The 19,055-nt window shown below is 43.6% G+C and overlaps 1 protein-coding gene and 1 non-coding gene across 2 annotated transcripts in view; one reads left to right on the forward strand and one right to left on the reverse strand.

Annotated features, from left to right (window-relative positions):
• Window positions 1–19,055, reverse strand: part of SPPL3 (signal peptide peptidase like 3) — a 165,961-nt gene that overhangs the window by 115,944 nt on the left and 30,962 nt on the right. The window lies entirely within an intron of this gene.
• On the forward strand, window positions 11,136–11,271 carry LOC119942992. The gene has a single exon (XR_005455481.1). It is a non-coding gene; the product is annotated as a small nucleolar RNA SNORA7 (small nucleolar RNA).

The raw sequence follows: 19,055 nt of genomic DNA on the forward strand, positions 1-19,055 counted from the left end.
ATTGTACTCTCCCAAGTGCTTAGTACAGTGCTCTGCACACAGTAAGCACTCAATAAATATACTTGAATGAATGAATGAGGGCCCCACCTCTCCCTTGATAGCAAGGGCGGATTCTAATTCAGCTGGCTGACCAAGAAAAGAGTGTCTCCCCCTCTGTGGGGTACCCAAAACCCCTAGCAGAAGCGCTTCCAAGCTATAAATTCTCTCTCCAGGAAATACATCTTCTTTTCGCTACATAATTGTTTTAAAGGATCAAACAAGGAGCATCCATTACTGGTAATTGTTTTCCAGAATAGATTTGAAAGTTTCTCTGGATGCATGGGGAATATGCCTTATAGGAGTACTTCCGTACTTAATTTATTTATATTACTGTCTGCCCCTCTAGACTATCAGCTCATTGTGGGCAGAGAATGTGTCTACCCACTCTGTTACAGTGTACTCTCCCAAGCACTTAATACAGTGTTCTGCACAAAGTAAGCATTCAATAAATACAACTGATAGAGAGGGAGCAGAAACTCGGCCACCAGGGAAAGGACTTCCCTGATAAGGAATCAAATGGTGGTTAAGTGGTTCCCCACATTTGCAGAGTCCAAACACATCTGGTGTGCCCTGGCACTGTTTCAGTACAAGCTATGGAAAATTTTTGTTCAAGAATTCATTTATTCCCCATCCTCATCCCCCCTGCCTTACCTCCTTCCCCTCCCCACAGCACCTGTATATATGTATATATGTTTGTACTTATTTATTACTCTATTTATTTATTTTATTTGTACATATTTATTCTATTGATTTTATTCTATTTTATTCTATTTATTTTATTTTGTTAATATGTTTTGTTTTGTTCTCTGTCTCCCCCTTCTAGACTGTGAGCCCACTGTTGCGTAGGGACCGTCTCTTTATGTTGCCAACTTGTACTTCCCAAGTGCTTAGTACAGTGCTCTGCATACGGTAAGCACTCAATAAATACGATTAAATGAATGAATGAATTTATTTTATAGCACCAGTTTCACAAGAGAAGTTTATGTTATTCCTGAATTTTGCAGCAATGATTGTAGCTGAAACCCAGGGGTTTTTTTTCCCTGTAGTGTTTGTTTTTCCTCTTAAAAAACACAATATTGCAAAGTATTTCCAAAACAGATGATTTTGTTTTACTAGATCAAAATATGCTCTACATAACTGTGGTAATAAGTGTGGTATTTGATAAGCATTTAACATGTGCCAAGCACTCTAATCACTGGGAGAGACATAAGACTCATAGTCCAGGGTTTGGCACATAATAAGTGCTTAAATATTGTTGTTGTTGTTTTTTTAAGTCGGACAGAGCTCCTGTTCCACCAGGGACTCATAATCTAAGTCAGAGGGGGAAAAGATATTGAATTCCCATTTTACAGATGAGGAAACTGAGACCCAGAGATGTTATAACTTGTCCAAAGTCACACAGCACACAAGTGACAAGAGCCAGGAGTAGAACACAGGCCCCCTGGCTCCTAGATCTGTGCTCTGGAGTCATGCTTCCTCTGACTTACTACAAGAATACTGGAGTATTTGAAAGGTAAACTGAAAACCAGATTCTTTTACCCACTCTGCCACTGTCCATTTTACCCATTTACTGCATCTCATTTTCTCCACGTATGGAAAAGAGATGATACCTGCCACCGACCTTACATAACATTTTCACACCCCTTCATTCTAAGGAGCTAAGGGCCTTCATATAAATACATTTCTAGTTGTCTTTCACAGTCGGAGGATGCCACTGCCAGGGTGGCTCACAAACAGGCTTGAATGTTTTGCCAACTTGTACTTCCCAAGCGCTTAGTACAGTGCTCTGCACATAGTAAGTGCTCAATGAATGAATGAATGAGGCTGAAGGGGCCACTGAGGGGCCCAGAGTTTCATCTTCTCAGTGGAAAGAGCATGGGCTTTGGAGTCAGAGGTCATGGGTTCAAACCCCAGCTCTGCCAATTGTCAGCTGTGTGACTTTGGGCAAGTCACTTAATTTACCTCACCTGTAAATGGAGATTAAGACTGTGAGCCTCCCTTGGGACAACCTGATCACCTTGTAACCTCCCCAGCGCTTAGAACAGTGCTTTGCACACAGTAAGTGCTTAATAAATGCCCTCATTATTATCTACTCTGTACACACCAAAAAATGTTTTTGAATTTGTCCTCTGCAGGACTTGGCATTATTTTCACTTTTGCCTGCATCTTACGGTCCTCTCAAAGTCTCTGCTCAGAATGCATCACACTCTTCTTGATTGTAATGCATCATGCTGGTTCATCTGGCAGGGTTGTCTCTTCCTTTTCCACAGAGATTCCTGAGTCTGAGGCTTTGTTTTACTGTCCTTTAGGTCCTCTGCCCTCTTTTTTTTTGGTTGCCCAATTTCAGCTCATCATACAGCAGCTACCTAGGTAAACCTGTTGTCATCCATTCTCCTCATGTCTTAACCAACGAGGATGTCCTGAGAGAAGCATAGCTTCAATGCTAGAAGACTGGCTTTGTTCCAAGTCGTGCGATCCCGCTTTGCTACTTGACAGTGAATATGGACCAAAATGATACTGAAGAAATTGTTCAAGGAGGCTGGGTAACCACAATATATATAAACTGAAGTTAATATCAATTAGAAGCCTACTACCTCTGCTCCAGCATGTAACCAGCCTCTTCCCTACCCCTACCCCAACTGCTCACTCCCTCACCTTCTATTCTGCCTTCAATCACTTGCTCTCTGAAACCACTTCTCTTGACTAACTGCTGATGTTTAAGGCAATAGCCTGGGAATCAGAAGGTCCTGGTTCTAATGCCAGCTCTGCCATTTGCCTGCTGGGTGACCTTGGACAAGTCACTTAACTTCTCTGTGACCATTGCCACATCTGTAAAATCAATTTTAAGGCTGAGCTCCATGTGGGACGAGGACTGTGTCCAACCTGATTAGCCTGCATCTACCCCAGCACTTAGTATAGTACTTGGCACATCATAAATGCTTAACAAATACCATTAAAACAAATTCCCACTTCACCCATCCAGTATGACTACTTCACTGCTGCATTTGCCTCCATACTGACCCCCCTGCCTCCTGTGTCTCTCCCAACTCTAGTCCAGACTTCACTCTCCTGCTGGGATTATTTTTCTAAAAAACCGTTCAGACCACATCTCCCCACTCCTCAAGATCTTCCAAAGGTTGTTCATCCATCGCCACATCAAACAGAAACTCCTTATCAATCACATTTATTGGGCTCTTACTGTGTGCAGAGCACTGTACTAAGCACTTGGAAGAGTACAGTACAACAATCAACGGACACATTCCTGCCCAAAATGAGTTTACAGTCTAGTTTATGCCTTGTCTATCAGCTAAACGCTCTTCTCCCCTCAACCCGGTCACAGCCCCCATCCACCAATACTCTTAAATTGTGAGCCCCTGGGGGGCCTTGTTTATCTCTGTCCTGACATAACATTTAGAACTGTGCTTTGCACATTAAAGGCATTCAATAAGGATCATCACTAATACTACTAATTCCATTTGATTGGGAAGCTCCAATTTACAAATGAGGTCTTAAGATATTCAAGCAGCTCGGGCCTCTCCAACCTCACCTCACTAATCTACTGCAGCCCAGCCCGCACACTTTGCACCTCAAGCGCCAGCTTGCTCACTGTGACCTGATCTCGTTTACCTTGCCACCTGTGACCCCTTTTCCACGACCTCCCTCCCCTTAATATATGCTCCCCACCTTCGAAGCCTTATTGAGGTCATATCTCTAAGAGGCCTTCCCCATTTGAACCCTCATCCCCAACTTCCTCTCCCTTCTGGGTCATCTATGCACCCAGATCTTTAAGCACTCGATACTCAGCCCCACAGCACTTAATGAAATACCCGTGATTTATTTATATTAATATCTGTCTCCCCCTCTATACTGTAGGCTTCCTGCAGACAGGGAACATGTCTACCAACTCTGTTGTACTGCTCTCTCCCAATCAATGGTATTTATTGAACACTGCATTCTTTCAATCACATTTATTGAGCACTTTAGTGTGCAAAGCACTGTACTAAGTGTTTGGGAAAGTACAATACAATAAAATTAGCAGACACATTCCCTGACCTTAATGAACTCCCCAAACACTTAGTCCAGTGCTCTGCACACAGAAAACACTCAATAAATATCACTGATTGATTTCCAGGGGAAAGAAAATAAATTCTGACTGCTGCCTCACTACGTTGCTTATTTTTGATCCCAGAAATTTGGGAAAGGGGCTGGATAGGACTTAGGATATGTGGAACAACTTCAATGACCAAAGGTTACCTCTATTTTTAAGTCCAAGCTTCAAAATAAGAAGTATTTAAAGGAGAAGGAAGCACATAGCGGGTCATAGGGAATTGTTAGCTGCCAGGTACTCAGAGTAACTTTTATTTTCCAATCCTAGGCCTGTTTATAAATTTTTCCAGTTTCATTATATTAAATGTTTCTGAAGAAGCAACAATATTAATAAGAATAAACCATTTGGATCCTATCAAAGGGCTCATTCTACAAGTCTCAGCTGTTTGCTTTCACAATTTGTCTACATTAGATTGGTTTTACTAAATACAACAAAAGACACCTTCATAAAGTAACCAACTAAAAAAAAATAATTCAAAGAACAACTTCTTAAATAAACCCCACACCTTTGTTATTAGTGGTACTAAAACCCAGAAAGATCTGGAAAAGGAAAATTGCAGGCTACCTTTTTAGAATAATAATGGCATTTATTAAGTACTTACTATGTGCAAAGCACTGTTCTAAACGCTGGGGCGGTTACAAGGTGATCAGGTTGTCCCACGTCTTAATCCCCATTTTACAGATGAGGTAACTGAGGCCCAGAGAAGTTAAGTGACTTGCCTAAAGTCACACACCTAACAACTGGAAGAGCCGGGATTTGAACCCATGTCCTCTGACTCTAAAGCCCGTGCTTTTTCCACTGAGCCACGCTGCTTCTCCTTAAGCAAGGGTTCATTTTCCCACCTATCGCACTAAGATTCCTCAAGTTCACAACCCCCTTGTTGACTTGAAACTGGCCGGAGCCTCTGGTCACACTCCCTCTTTCACTGTCCTGAACACCTGTAGGAGTACGGAGTGGGCAAGGATTATTATCTGCCTACTCGATTGGATCAAGCAGCGTGGCTCAGTGGAAAGAGCCCGGGCTTTGGAGTCAGAGGTCATGGGCTCAAATCCCGGCTCTGCCGATTGTCAGCTGTGTGACTTTGGGCAAGTCACTTAACTTCTCTGGGCCTCAGGTACCTCATCTGTAAAATGGGGATTGAGACTGTGAGCCCCATGTGGGACAACCTGATCACCTTGCAACCTCCCCGGCACTTAGAACAGGGCTTTGCACATAGTAAGCGCTTAATAAATGCCATTATTACTATTATTATTATTATATTACTCTCCCAAGCACTTGGTCCAATGCTCTGCAAACAGTGAGGACTCAACTACGAGTGATTGGTTGATGAAGTTCATCATGGGCAGGGAACGTGTCTACCAACTCTGTTGTACTGTACTCTAGCAAGCCTTAGTACAGTGCTCTGCACACAGTAAACCCAGACTGAGCCCCCCTTTTCCTCTGCTCCTCCTTCCCTCCATATCGCCCCTACTCTCTCCCTCTGCTCTACTCCCCTCCCCCTCCACAGCACCTATGTATATATGTCCATATTTATTACTCTGTTTTATTAATGATGTGCCTATAGCTATAATTCTGTTTATTTATTCTGATGCTACTGATGCCTGCCTACTTGTTTTGTTTTCTGTCTCCCCGCTTCTAGACTGTGAGCCCAATGTTGGGTAGGGATTGTCTCTATCTGTTGTGGAACTGTACTTTCCAAGCGCTTAATACAGTGCTTTGTACACAGTAAGTGCTCAATAAATATGACTGAATGAACGAATAAGCGCTCAATAAATACCATTGATTGGTTGATTGGTCGAATAGGGCTTCAAAGCTGCAAATGCAATTCTCCCAGGAGCAGGGAGAAGATGAACTGCTCAGGGTCTCAGTGCCCTCACGCTGCCCAGATTGAGTGACGCTCCTCTTATAATTATGTTCCACACCTAGTCCAGCATGTTGCACAAATCATGCTGAAGATCTGTATTTCTCCGAGTGAACTGTCTAGTACTAATGAACTGCCATCATCGATAATAGTACTTTACCAAATGTCTGTGATGAGGAAAATCACAAGACAAAAGTCCAGGTAATAAAAGGAGAAAAATTGGGGGGGGGGGGGGGGGTCAAAACCAATGCTGGGTATTTTAGGACAGATCAGAACACCACACACTGACAAAGTTTTCTTATTTTTGCAGAAGCACTTGGCCTGGATTAAAACCGCAAATAGAATAATAATAATAATGGCATTTATTAAGTGCTTACTATGTGCAAAGCACTGTTCTAGGTGCTGGGGAGGTTACACGGTGATCAGGTTGTCCCATGTGGGGCTCACAGTCTTAATCCCCATTTTACAGATGAGGTAACTGAGGCACAGAGAAGTTAAGTGACTTGCCCAAAGTCACACAGCTGACAGTTGGTGGAGCTGGGCTTTGAACCCATGACCTCTGACTCCAAAGCCTGTGCTCTGTCCACTGAGCCACGCCAAAGACCCACCAAACCCCTGACACAGCAGCAGCATGGCATAGTGGATAGAGCATGCACCTGGGAGCAGAAGGTAATGGATTCTAGTTCTGGCTCTGGCTCTGCCTCTTATCTGCTGTGTGGCCTTGGTCAAATCACTTCACTTCTCTGTTCCTCAGTTACCTCATCTGTAAAATGGGGAATAAGACTGTGAGCCCTATGAGGGAAAGGGACTGTGCCTAACCTGATGTGCTTATATCCACCACAGACTTAGTACAGTGCCTGGCACATACTAAACGCTTAACAAATACCATCATTATTATTATTTTGCTGGCTGTTTAATTTTCCCCCAAACAAGAATGCCTGTAGGAAGAGCAGTAATCACTTTTGGAGAGGTGATGTTAGTGTATTGCGAATACTATCTCCTAGCCATTAAAATTTCCCTGATTATTAAGGATCCCCACGACATCGGTGAGACCCAGAAGACACTACAGAAGAAAAGAGCAAGGAAGAAGCATGTAGTTCAATCAATGTTATTTATTGAGCAATTACTGTGTGCAGAGCACTGTTTTACGCACTTGGGACAGTACAATACACCAGAGTTGGTAGATACATTTCCTGCCCACAAGAAGCTTACAGTCTACTCATATGGGGAAAGGGTGGTGGTAATGTATTTACGGGAACAAAACCAAACCAACAAAATATAAGATCCTGGAAAAAGTGATCAGGCATTTCTTTCTGTGCCCAGAAAAATGTTTACCCTTCTTGACTGAGCTCACTGTGGGAGGGAACGTTTCTATCAACTCTGTTGTACTACATTTTCCAAGTCCTTAGTATAGTGTTCTGCGCACAGTAAATGCTCAATAAATACCACTGATTGATTGAATCATCCACCTGTTTCTGGCAAAAGTGCCACACGCAGAGTTCATTCACATATGCCTAAGAGACTCACTACAAACAAAATCAATCTGTTAAATATCCTGGATAGACAAATTTCCACAATCAGTAGTACTTACTGAGCAAAGACCTATTTGCAGAGCATTATACTGTGTTTTTAGTAGAACATTATAAAAGACCCAGGCCCTTCCTTTGTACTGGGGAGACAAGAAGGCATGGGCATATGGGGCAAAATAAATAAAGGATTAAATTGAGCGTGTCTGTGTGTGTGTGCGCGCATGTGCGTGTATAAACATATGTCACTACCTCCCAAGCACTTAGTACAGTGCTCTGCACACAGTAAGCACTCAGTAAATACCACTGATTGATTGACTGGCTGGCCGAGTAGGGCTTCAAAGCTGCGAAGGCAATGCTCCCAGGAGCAGGGAGGAGAGGAGCTGCTCAGGGCCTCAGAGCTCTTACACAGCCCAGATTTGGACCATGGGTGGCTGTGCGATATCATCAAACAATAGTATTTATTGAGTGCTTATTCTGGGCAAAGCACCATATTAAGCAGTTGGGTGAGTAAAACAGAAATATTAATAAGCCTTGTCCTCAAGACGTGTACAATCTAGCAGAGAAAACTGACACTAAAAGAAATTACAGATAAGGGGTGAGCACCAAGTGTTTAGATGAGGGAAGTGCCGGCATGTGTGTGGGGGGGAAATCAGACAGTAAAGGGAAGTTGTGGGGGTGGGGGACTATGGTGAAGCACGTGAGCAGTGAGCTGAAGACAAGAAAGTGATGTACATTAAGATAGCTTGGGAGGAGCAAGTAAAGGGACACCAGCTGTAATCTCTAATATATCAGAATCAGTTCACTGAAGTTGTTTTGGGGCTGTGATAGCTTTTTGAGATCGAAGTGCAAGTTAGACAATGTTCACGAGACTAAGCTCCTTAAGGGCAGGAATCAGGTCTACTTTCCCAAAAGTTTAGTACAGTGCTCTGCACAAAATAATCACTTAATATATACCACTAGCACCGTGGCTTAGTGGAAAGAGCCCGGGGTTGGGTATCAGAGGTCATGGGTTCTAATCGCCGCTCCATCACTTATCAGCTGTGTGACGTTACTTAAGTCACTTCATTCTCTGTGCCTCAGTTCTCTCATCTGTAAAACGGAGATTAAGTCACGTGGGACAACGTGATTACACTGTATCTACCCCAGCGCTTTGAACAGTGCGTGGCACATTGTAAGCGCTTAACAAATGCTATCATTATTATTACTATTATAGGTGGTTCTTTTTCCAATGCCCTTCCCCCCTGCCTTTTTGCTCCATCCCTGCTCTTACTCCAACCTTTTTCTTATTCAATCTGTAGGTTGTACTGTAACCTTTCTTCCTATTCCCTCTCTTTCCATCTTGGCTGCAACTATGGCACCCCCAGCTTATGTTGTTTGTGGCGGTGGTGTCATGCATGCTGTTACCACTGTCCCGGTTTGGTAACAGGACTGCCTCTCACTGGGTAAATGTTAGCCAAGGGGCCACATGCCAGGGCCACACCCCCTTCAAGATCATGGCTTACGACTGCTCCTCTTTACTAAAGTGATCCTCCGCCTCCCCCCCCACAACCGCCCCCAGCCAGGATGCCCCATCCCAGAATAATCCAGTAGAGAAGCAGCATGGCGTGGTGGAAATAGCACAGGGGACCATGGGTTCTAATCCCAGCTCTACCACTTGTCTGCTGTGTGACTTTGGGCAAATCACTTAATTTCTCTGGGCCTCAGTTACCTCATCTGTAAAATGGGGATTGACACCATGAGCCCCACATGGGACAGGAGCTGTGTCCAACCCGATTTGCTTGTACCCACCCCGGTGCTTAGTTTAATGTTGGGCATATAGTAAGCATTTAACAAATGCCATATTTATTAATTATTATTAGTATGACTGCCTTCTCCCAAATGCTTTCCAGACTCCCCTTAGTTCCTGGTCCATCAAAGAATCATGCATGAAAATTTCTCATCCGCTGATGTAGACAGTACTGATTCCCTCGCCCTTTGATGATAGCATGCAGGTACCTCTTCCCTATTCCCAAAGGAAATTCCTCTTCTGGTCATGCATTCATTCATTCATTCAATCGTATTTATTGAGCGCTTACTGTGTACAGAGCACTGTACTAAGCGCTTGGGAAGTACAAGTTGGCAACATATAGAGACGGTCCCTTCCCAGCAGTGGGCTCACAGTCTAGAAGACAGTATGCTAACAATGCCATTCCTCCTTTTGTTGACCATATCCTGGAACACTCTCCTTGGGAGATCTTTACTTCGATGCTACTAGGCCTGAACCTTCTCCTTTAGCAGGTCCAGAGATGAACAGATTGTTGGTATGGGAGATGAAGGAGATCAGCGATGAGAGGCATAAAAACTTTGACCCTGGCCCACATCCTTCCCCTGGCCTGGAATGCTCTCCCTCCACACATCCGCCAAGCTAGCTCTCTTCCTCCCTTCAAAACCCTACTGAGAGCTCACCTCCTCCAGGAGGCCTTCCCACACTGAGCCCCCTTTTTCCTCTCCTCCTCCCCATCCCTGCCTCTGCCCTACCTCCTTCTCCTCCCCACAGCACTTGTATATATTTGTACAGATTTATTACTCTATTTTACTTATATATTTACTATTCTATTTATTTTGTTAATGATGTGCATATAGCTATAATTCTATTTCTTCTGACAATTTTGACACCTGTCTACATGTCTTGTTTTGTTGTCTGTCTCCCCCTTCTAGACTGTGAGCCCACTGTTGGGTAGAGACCGTCTCTATATGTTCCCAAGTTGCACTTCCCAAGTGCTTAGTACAGTGCTCTGCACACAGTAAGTGCTCAATAAATACGATTGAATGAGTGAATGAATGAATGAATGCAGGGAATGGAGAGAGCAGGAAGGGAGTGGACCAAGAGGGGGATGAGCAAGCCTAAGGATACAGCAGCAAACAGTGTTGGTACACCTCTCCAGAAACAAATGTATTGTGAGGAGTCCAGAACCCACAGTGCTGCCTGGACAAACTGAAAGACAATGTTTCCCATCAACAAAACTCCAACTTCCAAGAGAATTTCAAAAAGGACAAGGCATGGAAGAGATGGGATTCTAAGATCCCAGTACAGCCACCAAGTCTACAGCCTGCAGATCACCCTACTCAAAGACATTTTCTTACTAAACTCAGATTTACACACTCCCTGACAGTCAATCTACCTTTAAATTCAATTTTATGGCAATGCTTAAATCTACATTATCAAACCACCACAATACAACAAGCTTAAAAACAATGCTAATGCAGTAAGAATAGTCTGTATAGAGTATGCAGAAAGCTAGTTCCAATTCTGAAAATTACTGATGGCCTTCATGGTACAAAAGTCCGATGGCTATTTCTCAAAAGGCCCAGTTCAAAGAAAATCTATATTTGCTGTGAAGATTACATTCAGTTCTGCCACTATGTAGAATTAGGGAGCTTGGTTTTGTCTGAACACAGCCCAAAGTAGTAGTAGAAGAAATGGCTGTGTGCATATGCATGGCATGAGTTCTAAAAGCGAGCTTTCCTTTAATGCAAAATTGCAACCTCCACATTGTATGAGAACTGGGTGCATCTCAAATTTAAAACCTCCAGTATGCAGAGGTAGTTACTACTGTGGCCCCTCTCAGGATCACGCCTGGAGAGCTGAGTACTCTACCAGTCTTGACTATGGGAGGGACAGTCAAGCAGAGGCCTACCCATTCCATTCCTAGCTTGGGCAGTGGCTAGCTAGTGGAAGGCAATCTGCTACAAGTCAAAACTCACCGTGCTGGGCAGCAGCGGCATGGGAGAGAGTCGAGGGCAGAGACTCGAGTTTACTGCGTGGAAGAAAGCAACGGTAAACCACTTCCATATTTTTACCAATAAAACTCTCTGCCTATACTACCAGAACTATTGCAGATGGAGGTGGGGCGTTCTGGGAGAGGTGTGTCCATGGAGTCGCTATGGGTCAGGGACAACTTGACAGCATAAGACAAGACTACAGTAGGCAAATTCATTTTTCACAGAAGTTGCTAAATATAAAATATTACTCTTTTTGCATGCCTACCCTCAAACCAATCTAAAACAGACTAGCCTTCCTATCCATTGGTGGAATGATGGATTGTACTGAGTGCTTACTTTGTACAGAACACTACATTAAATGCTTGGAAGAGTACAATTTAGTTGGTAGACACGATCCCTGCCAAAGAGATCACCACCTAATAGAGGAGCCCTGGCTCAGGTAAAGTGCCCAGTTAATCAATGGTAAGCATTTACGACATTTACTAAGTGCTTGCTCTACGCCAAGCACTGTATTAAGCAGTGGGATAGATACAAGATGATCAGGTTGGACACAATCCCTGCAGGGCTCAAGGTCTAAGGAGGAAGGAGAAAAGGTCTACAATCTCCATGTCACAGCTGATTAAACTGAGGCACAGAGAAGTTGTGTGACTTGCCCAGTAGGCAAGTGGCAGAGCGGGGAATAGGACCCAAGTCCTCTGAATCCTAGGACTGTACTCTTTCCAGGTGGCCACACTTCTAGTCAGGAAGACAGGTAAGCGCTCAATAAATACGATTGATGATGACGATGATGATGATGATGATTAGGTGCTCTGGAAGTGGAGGTGGCATGAGTGTCAAAGTGCTCAGGGGTATAAACCCAAGTACACAGACTATGGAAGAACAGAGATGAGACAACAGTCAAGGAAGGCTTCTGGAAGGGATGTGATTTAGTAAGACTTTGAATACAAGGTCAGTGGTAGTCTGTTGAGAGTGGGGACCAGCTAGTTTATGCTTCTTTCCCTCAAATTAATAATATTACTAATTACAATTAAAAGAAAATTAATTTATCTAGAGAAGCAGCGTGGCTCAGTAGGAAAGAGCACGGGCTTTGGAGTCAGAGGTCATGGGTTCAAATCCTGGCTCCGCCAATTGTCAGCTGTGTGACTCTGGGCAAGTCACTTAACTTCTCTGTCCCTCAGTTACCTCATCTGGAAAATGGGGATTAAATCTGTGAGCCCCACGAGGGACAACCTGATCACCTTGTAACCTCCCCAGCGCTTAGAACAGTGCTTTGCACATAGTAAGCGCTTAATAAATGCTATTATTATTATTATTATTATTATTATTATTATTATTATTATTATTATTATTATTATTATTTCCCCAAGCCAGAATGGACTGGCACGCAGCCCTTGCCATATGCATCAAAAGAGGACTTGGAGGTTACCAATACACACTTCCCAGTTGGTAACTTAATCCCTAGATAAGATGGAGCAGCCCACTCCTAGGCAAGGGGGGGTGTAATGGATTACCAAATAGAAAGCTAAGGACATTAGAGGGCCCGATCCTAACTTTCAGATCCAATATAGGAGTTCAGTTCGCCATACGGTTTCTTCAAACATCGTGCCTCTACAGTCAGAGGAATACGATTGAGCTGGGTAAGCCCTGAATCTGACCTGGAATGACATTTAAGTTCTTAGGGATCCCAAGTGTCTTGTTGGGTTTGGAGCCACTGCCCGGGGCAGCCGTAACCACTGCCAGTCCTGGCCTCCGTGGGCGGTGGGGATGTGCTGGGAGCCCTGGGACAGTGTCTTGGCCTCTTGAACTGGGCGTGCCGAGACCCAGAACTGCAAGTGGTGGCACTGGTGACTCCAGCTGACTCTGAAAACTTTGCATTCGTCTGGCCTCTCCTTGTGTCTTCCACCAGGAAGCCCTGCTCTAGAAGAACGAAGTGAAACTACAGATTGCCATGAAGAGTATATGAATCAATGTGGACCGATGTCTTTTGGCTTGGAATTTACATTCAGATTGACTTCAAGGACTTGTACCTCACGCAAACTTCCCTGCCAGGGAGTCCAGGAGAAAGCAGTATATTTCCCTCCCTCCCCATCCTAAGCCATAGCAGAAGCTGGGAACTCAGCTTACAGAACTCTCCTAAATTTTGACAGATTTGGAAAAGAAAAAAAAGGATGATCCAACATTCACCTAATGCTTTTTGCTAAAACCACCCCCTCCATTTTCTCTTTTTCAGTAGTGACTTACATAGTTTAAAGATACCTAATGTCAAGGAATCAATTACTGATATTTATTGGGCACTTACTATGGGCAGAGTACTAAATTCAGATTTACACACTCCCTGACAGTGTATACCAAGGTACCCAAGTAAACAGGTGTCAATACCTCTGCTATACCAATACCAAGAATCATAACTATAAGCTATAGAATAGATATAAGATATAAAATAAGATATAAAAACCCTACTGAGAGCTAACCTCCTCCAGGAGGCCTTCCCAGACTGAGCCCCCTCCTTCCTCTCCCCCTCCTCCCCCTCCCCATTCCCCACCTTACCTCCTTCCCCTCCCCACAGCACCTATATATATGTATATATGTTTGTACATATTTATTATTCTATTTATTTTACTTGTACATATTTATTCTATTTATTTTGTTAATATGTTTTGTTCTGTTGTCTGTCTCCCCCTTCTAGACTGTGAACCTGCTGTTGTGTAGGGACCGTCTCCATATTTTGCCAACTTGTACTTCCCAAGCACTTAGTACAGTGCTCTGCACACAGTAAGAGCTCAATAAATACGATTGATTGAATGAATGAATGAATCCATTATGTACTAAAATTTAGAACTGAATGTAATTTCCTCTCTTCTACTTCCCCTGAAAATTCTGCAACAGAGACACAAGGCTAAGAGAAAAGGATGTGAGACCAGAATCTTAGCATTCACTTGGTTCCCCTCCAAAAGGGTGGTGAGGCTTCTGGAGAAACTCCCGTAGAAATACATTAGTCTGCCCGCACGGTTCACCACTGTGCACATAATTCTTCTGCCATTGTACCATATTCTATCCAGATAGGCACGTACTGTCAGCATAACTCTCTCTCATTTCCATGGTCCCTCAAAATTGAATAGTTTAAGCATCCACTATGGAAGAACCAAGTGTATGCTGCAAACTCAATTTGAGCTGAGATACATCACTTGAGAGGCCAAGTTCCTGGAGCCTGACAGATTCCTCTAGGGCAGGTCCCTGCTGAGCCAAGCCCCGGGCCTGGGACTTGCCTGAAGACCTGATCCTGAGTCCTTGCCATTCATTCAATCGTATTTATTGAGCGCTTACTGTGTGCAGAGCACTGTACTAAGCGCTTGGGAAGTACAAGTTGGCAACATATAGAGACGGTCCCTACCCAACAGTGGGCTCACAGTCTAGAAACCAGGTGTGTCAGGGCCCAAGTGCTTCTCTGGGTAGGGGGAAGGGGGAAGAGATGCACACATGCAGTACAATACACAAGTCTAATACACCCCAAAGATGGCTGGAATCCAGTCAAATTGGTCAATGGTATGTACTGATCGCAGAGCACTGTACTAAGCGAACAAACTGGTCCAAGCTTCTGCAGGCCTCCAAACTCAAGATCCGGGAGTAGTGAAAAGTGTTCTACTCTTAGAGGCAATGGCTCTATAAGGGAACTCTGTATTACTAGGTCCCAACACTAGATTTACACATCCTTCTTAGCAGACTATCTAAAAGAGAAAATGTGGCACCCTCCAGTTCATTAATTCATTCAATCGTATTTATTGAGCGCTTACTGTGAGCAGAGCACTGTACTAAGCGCTTGGGAAGTACAAGTTGGCAACATATAGAGACGGTCCCTACCCAACAACGGGTTCACAGTCTAGAAGTGAGCCAGTTAAAACGTTGCGGGGGGAAGCACCCTCTCTTGAATCATAATTATTTATACAAGGAACAAATGAAAGGAAGGGAAAAAAAAATAAAGGGCCAGCCAGATAAAGAGGAAAGCAGAGTAAGATGTCACACTCAAAGGAGCTTTTATAACAGCAGCAATTGAACAAGGGTAACTTGGGCCTCTGCAATACTGGCAAAATTCTGTGAGATTAAGCTGTTAAACCACACTCATTTTTAGAAATATTTTGCCAAGGGCTTTCATTTGGGTTTTATTAGCTGGTTCTTTTCACAAAATGCATTATTCCTACAAGCAGAGCAAAGCAGAAGTTCCTTCATTGAAAATGGTTAGCAGCCAGTAAAAGGCATTTCCTGAGCAATCACCGTGCAAAGCACAGTAGTAGGGACTGAGGTGGTTGGCAAAGGAACAAGATGTCCTCAAAAAATTAACCAGCATTGTGGCCTGATGGAAAGAGTACAGGCCTGGGAGTCTGAAGGACCTGGGGTCTAATCCCAGCTCTGCCACTTGCCTGCTGTGTGACCTTGGGCAAGTCACTCAACTTCGCTGTGCCTCATTTCCCTCATCTGTAAAATGGGGACTGTGTCCAACCTGATTAGCTTGGATCTATCCCAGCACTTAGTACAGTGCCTGGCACATAGTAAGAGATTAACAAATACCACAAAAAAAATCCCTCTACTGGGAGACCCTGAACATACAGGGCCATATGATCATATATTTCAGGTTAAAGGATGATTTCTAAAGGCCTACAGGATATTTGTTTTGGTCCAATAATACTTGGAGAATGTTGGATGGACATTTTTTATGCTTATAAACGATTCAGACAGGTTTTGTAGATAAATGTCTCATAGGCAAAGTGCAAAAGCCACTCCTCGAGAACAATGGTTCCAACCTGAAGTGTTCTGCTACTTGGTGGCCACCCAAAGATGCCCAATAAACTCTGACTGCCACCAAGTTTGACTTTATTTCGGGGGGGGGGGGGGTGGGGTGCCAAGCTTGCAGTCACAGCCCAGACCCTGAGGGCTGAGTTGTGACAGGAATCTGGGGAGGGAAGACATCTTGTGTTCTGTGGTACAGTATGCCTCATCCCAAACCCCACTGCAGGCACTCGGGGCCTCTAGACGGTAAGCTTGTTGTGGGCGGGGAATGTGTCTGTTGATTGATATATTGTACTCTTCCAAGTGCGTAGTACAGTGCTCTGCAGACAGTAAGTGCTCAATAAATACGATTGAATGAATGATTGAATGAATGAATACATGCATGCACCATGCAGTGTGAAGTAAGAACATTTCAGTACCATGGCACAAAAACATTTGGAACTCATCTAAAGCACATCACCTTGCATCTTCAGCTCCTATCATGGCATGTGATGGAGAAGAGGTGGTGGGCTTAGGGACTTGTACCCTCAGATCAGACCTAATCAGTTAAGAACCAACATTCTAGAACTATAAGAATTCTGTGAAGCTATAAGGATCTAACCGAGTTCAAAAAAAAATCAGTATTATAAAAAGCAAGGTAACTACCATTATCAGGCCAGCACTGCCAAAAAGCAGGGCATTCCCAAGCGAGGGCCACCTTCACACAATGTCTATTTCATTATTGCCAACAATGACACAATTTCCTGGCATGTCAAGCTATGTAGGAGGGAAGAAAATGGGCCTTAAATCACCATGGTTGGATCACTTTAAACTGCTCCCTGAAGTTTATGATGACTGGGAACTATTCAGGGAAGGACCCCCTGCCTTCTAACTTGGGCTCTGTCTTGAAAACTCATGCGTATAAATACATGCCCATAACATGAGACTACGAACACTGTGTTAGGGTAGCAATGTGCCAGTGGATGAACAGGAAACCATTAACACTGCAAAGATGCAGGTTACTGTGTTGGTTCTGATGAGCAGCTCTTGTGCCTTGGCATCTTTCCTCTGGATTGACCCAGCCATAATCACACAATTTTGGCTGGTGATCTTAAGTAGCCACATCACGTTAACTTGAATAATTATTCTGTTTTTTACTAAGCAATAATCACTTTAGAGGCATTCAAGCAGTGAACATCTGTAAAATGGGGATTAACACTGTGATCCCCATATGGCACACGGACTGTGTCCAAGCTGATTGGCTTGTATCTAACCCAGTGCTTAGTACAGTGCCTGGCATACTTAAATACCATAAAATACCACAAATACCACTTAAATACCATAAAAAAGTCAACTACTTCATAGGCACTCCCAATAGCTGGCTTTCTCTTACTTATTCACTTTTATCCAACTCCACCCAGCTCCTGATTTGTGCTCCTACTAAACAATCCTCCTCACCATCCTTCACTCTTGAATTCCAGGGAGCAGCATGATGTAATGAATAGAACACACTTGGAAGAGTACAATATATCAATCAATGAATGGCCTGGGGGTCAGGGGTCATGGGTTCTAATCCCGACTCCACCACGTGTCTGCTGTGTGACCTTGGGCAGGTCACTTCACTACTCTGTGCCTCAGTTACCTCATCTGTAAAATGGGGATTGAGACTGTGAGCCCCACATGGGACAGGGACTGTATCCAACCTGATTTGCTTGTATCCACCCCAGTACTTAGTGTGGTGTCTGGCACATAGTAATTCTTAAATACCATTACTATTGCTGTTATTATTATTATCATCATCACTGATCAGGTGTGTCACCCCAATCCCCTGCCTCTACGTTAACAAACCATGTCTCTCCTTCCCTTCAAAGTCCTTCTTAATAATTCTGATATTTGGTAAGCGCTTAGAGTTTGGTAAGCACTGCACTAAATGCTAGGGAAGACAGATGCAAGATAACCAAGTTGGAAACAGTCCCTGTCCCACATGAAGCTCTCTTCTTAAAATAGCCTCCTCCATGAGGAAATCTTTAATTTATCTTCCCAATCAGGTTAACTCCTTCAACACTTCAAATATTTGTTGATTTTTTTTAGCCCACATGATATCTTGTATGTATTCTCACACAAGTATATAAGAGTAATGCCAGCTTTTCTTCCCCACTATAAGTTTCCTGAGGATAGTGATGAATCAATCTATTGTACTAAATGAGTGCTTACTGTGTGCACAGCACTGTACTAAGCACTTGGGAGAGTACAACAGAGTTGGTAGTCATGTTCCCTGCCCATAGAGCTTACATTCGAGAAGGGAAGATGAATATGTGCAGAGACAGTCCAACAGAAGTACACAGGGAGCATACATTCATACTGGGGAATAACAGAAATATCAAATATGCAAATAAACACATGATGAATACAGGAATAGATGCATAAGAGCAGGATGGGATTGAATGGTTGATAAAATTGTGGGGAGACTTGGTGGAGGAGATGGGGTTTTAGGAGAGTTTCGAAAGTGGGGATGGTTAAGGTTTAGTGGATATGGGGGAGGGGGAAGGAGTTCCAGCCTGGGTCAAACATGAACAAGGGGTCAGGAGCAGTCATCAGGCCTTTACTTTTCCTGAATGTTCTCCAAGCATCTAAATCAGTAGGTAGCCAATAAATACTGTTGATAGTGTCAGTGATGATGGCAAAAATTGAAACATCCTCACCAAAAACAAAGTTTAATGATTTCACCCCAAGTGCAGAGATGTTGTTTCTAATTTGGTGTCTCAATTTACAGGTAGGGTTGACATTTAAGCGGTAGAGTGAAGGTTCATCAGCATCACGTCATGTTTCTAGACTGTGAGCCCGCTGTAAGGTAGGGACCGTCTCTATATGTTGCCAACTTGTACTTCCCAAGCGCTTAGTACAGTGCTCTGCACACAGTAAGCGCTCAATAAATACTACTGAATGAATGAATGTTTACTGGAACTCATAAAGCTAAGAGATCAGAAGGTGCTTA

The sequence above is a fragment of the Tachyglossus aculeatus genome, chromosome 21 (genome assembly GCF_015852505.1).
Source record: "Tachyglossus aculeatus isolate mTacAcu1 chromosome 21, mTacAcu1.pri, whole genome shotgun sequence".
NCBI classification, from domain to species: Eukaryota; Metazoa; Chordata; class Mammalia; order Monotremata; family Tachyglossidae; genus Tachyglossus; species Tachyglossus aculeatus.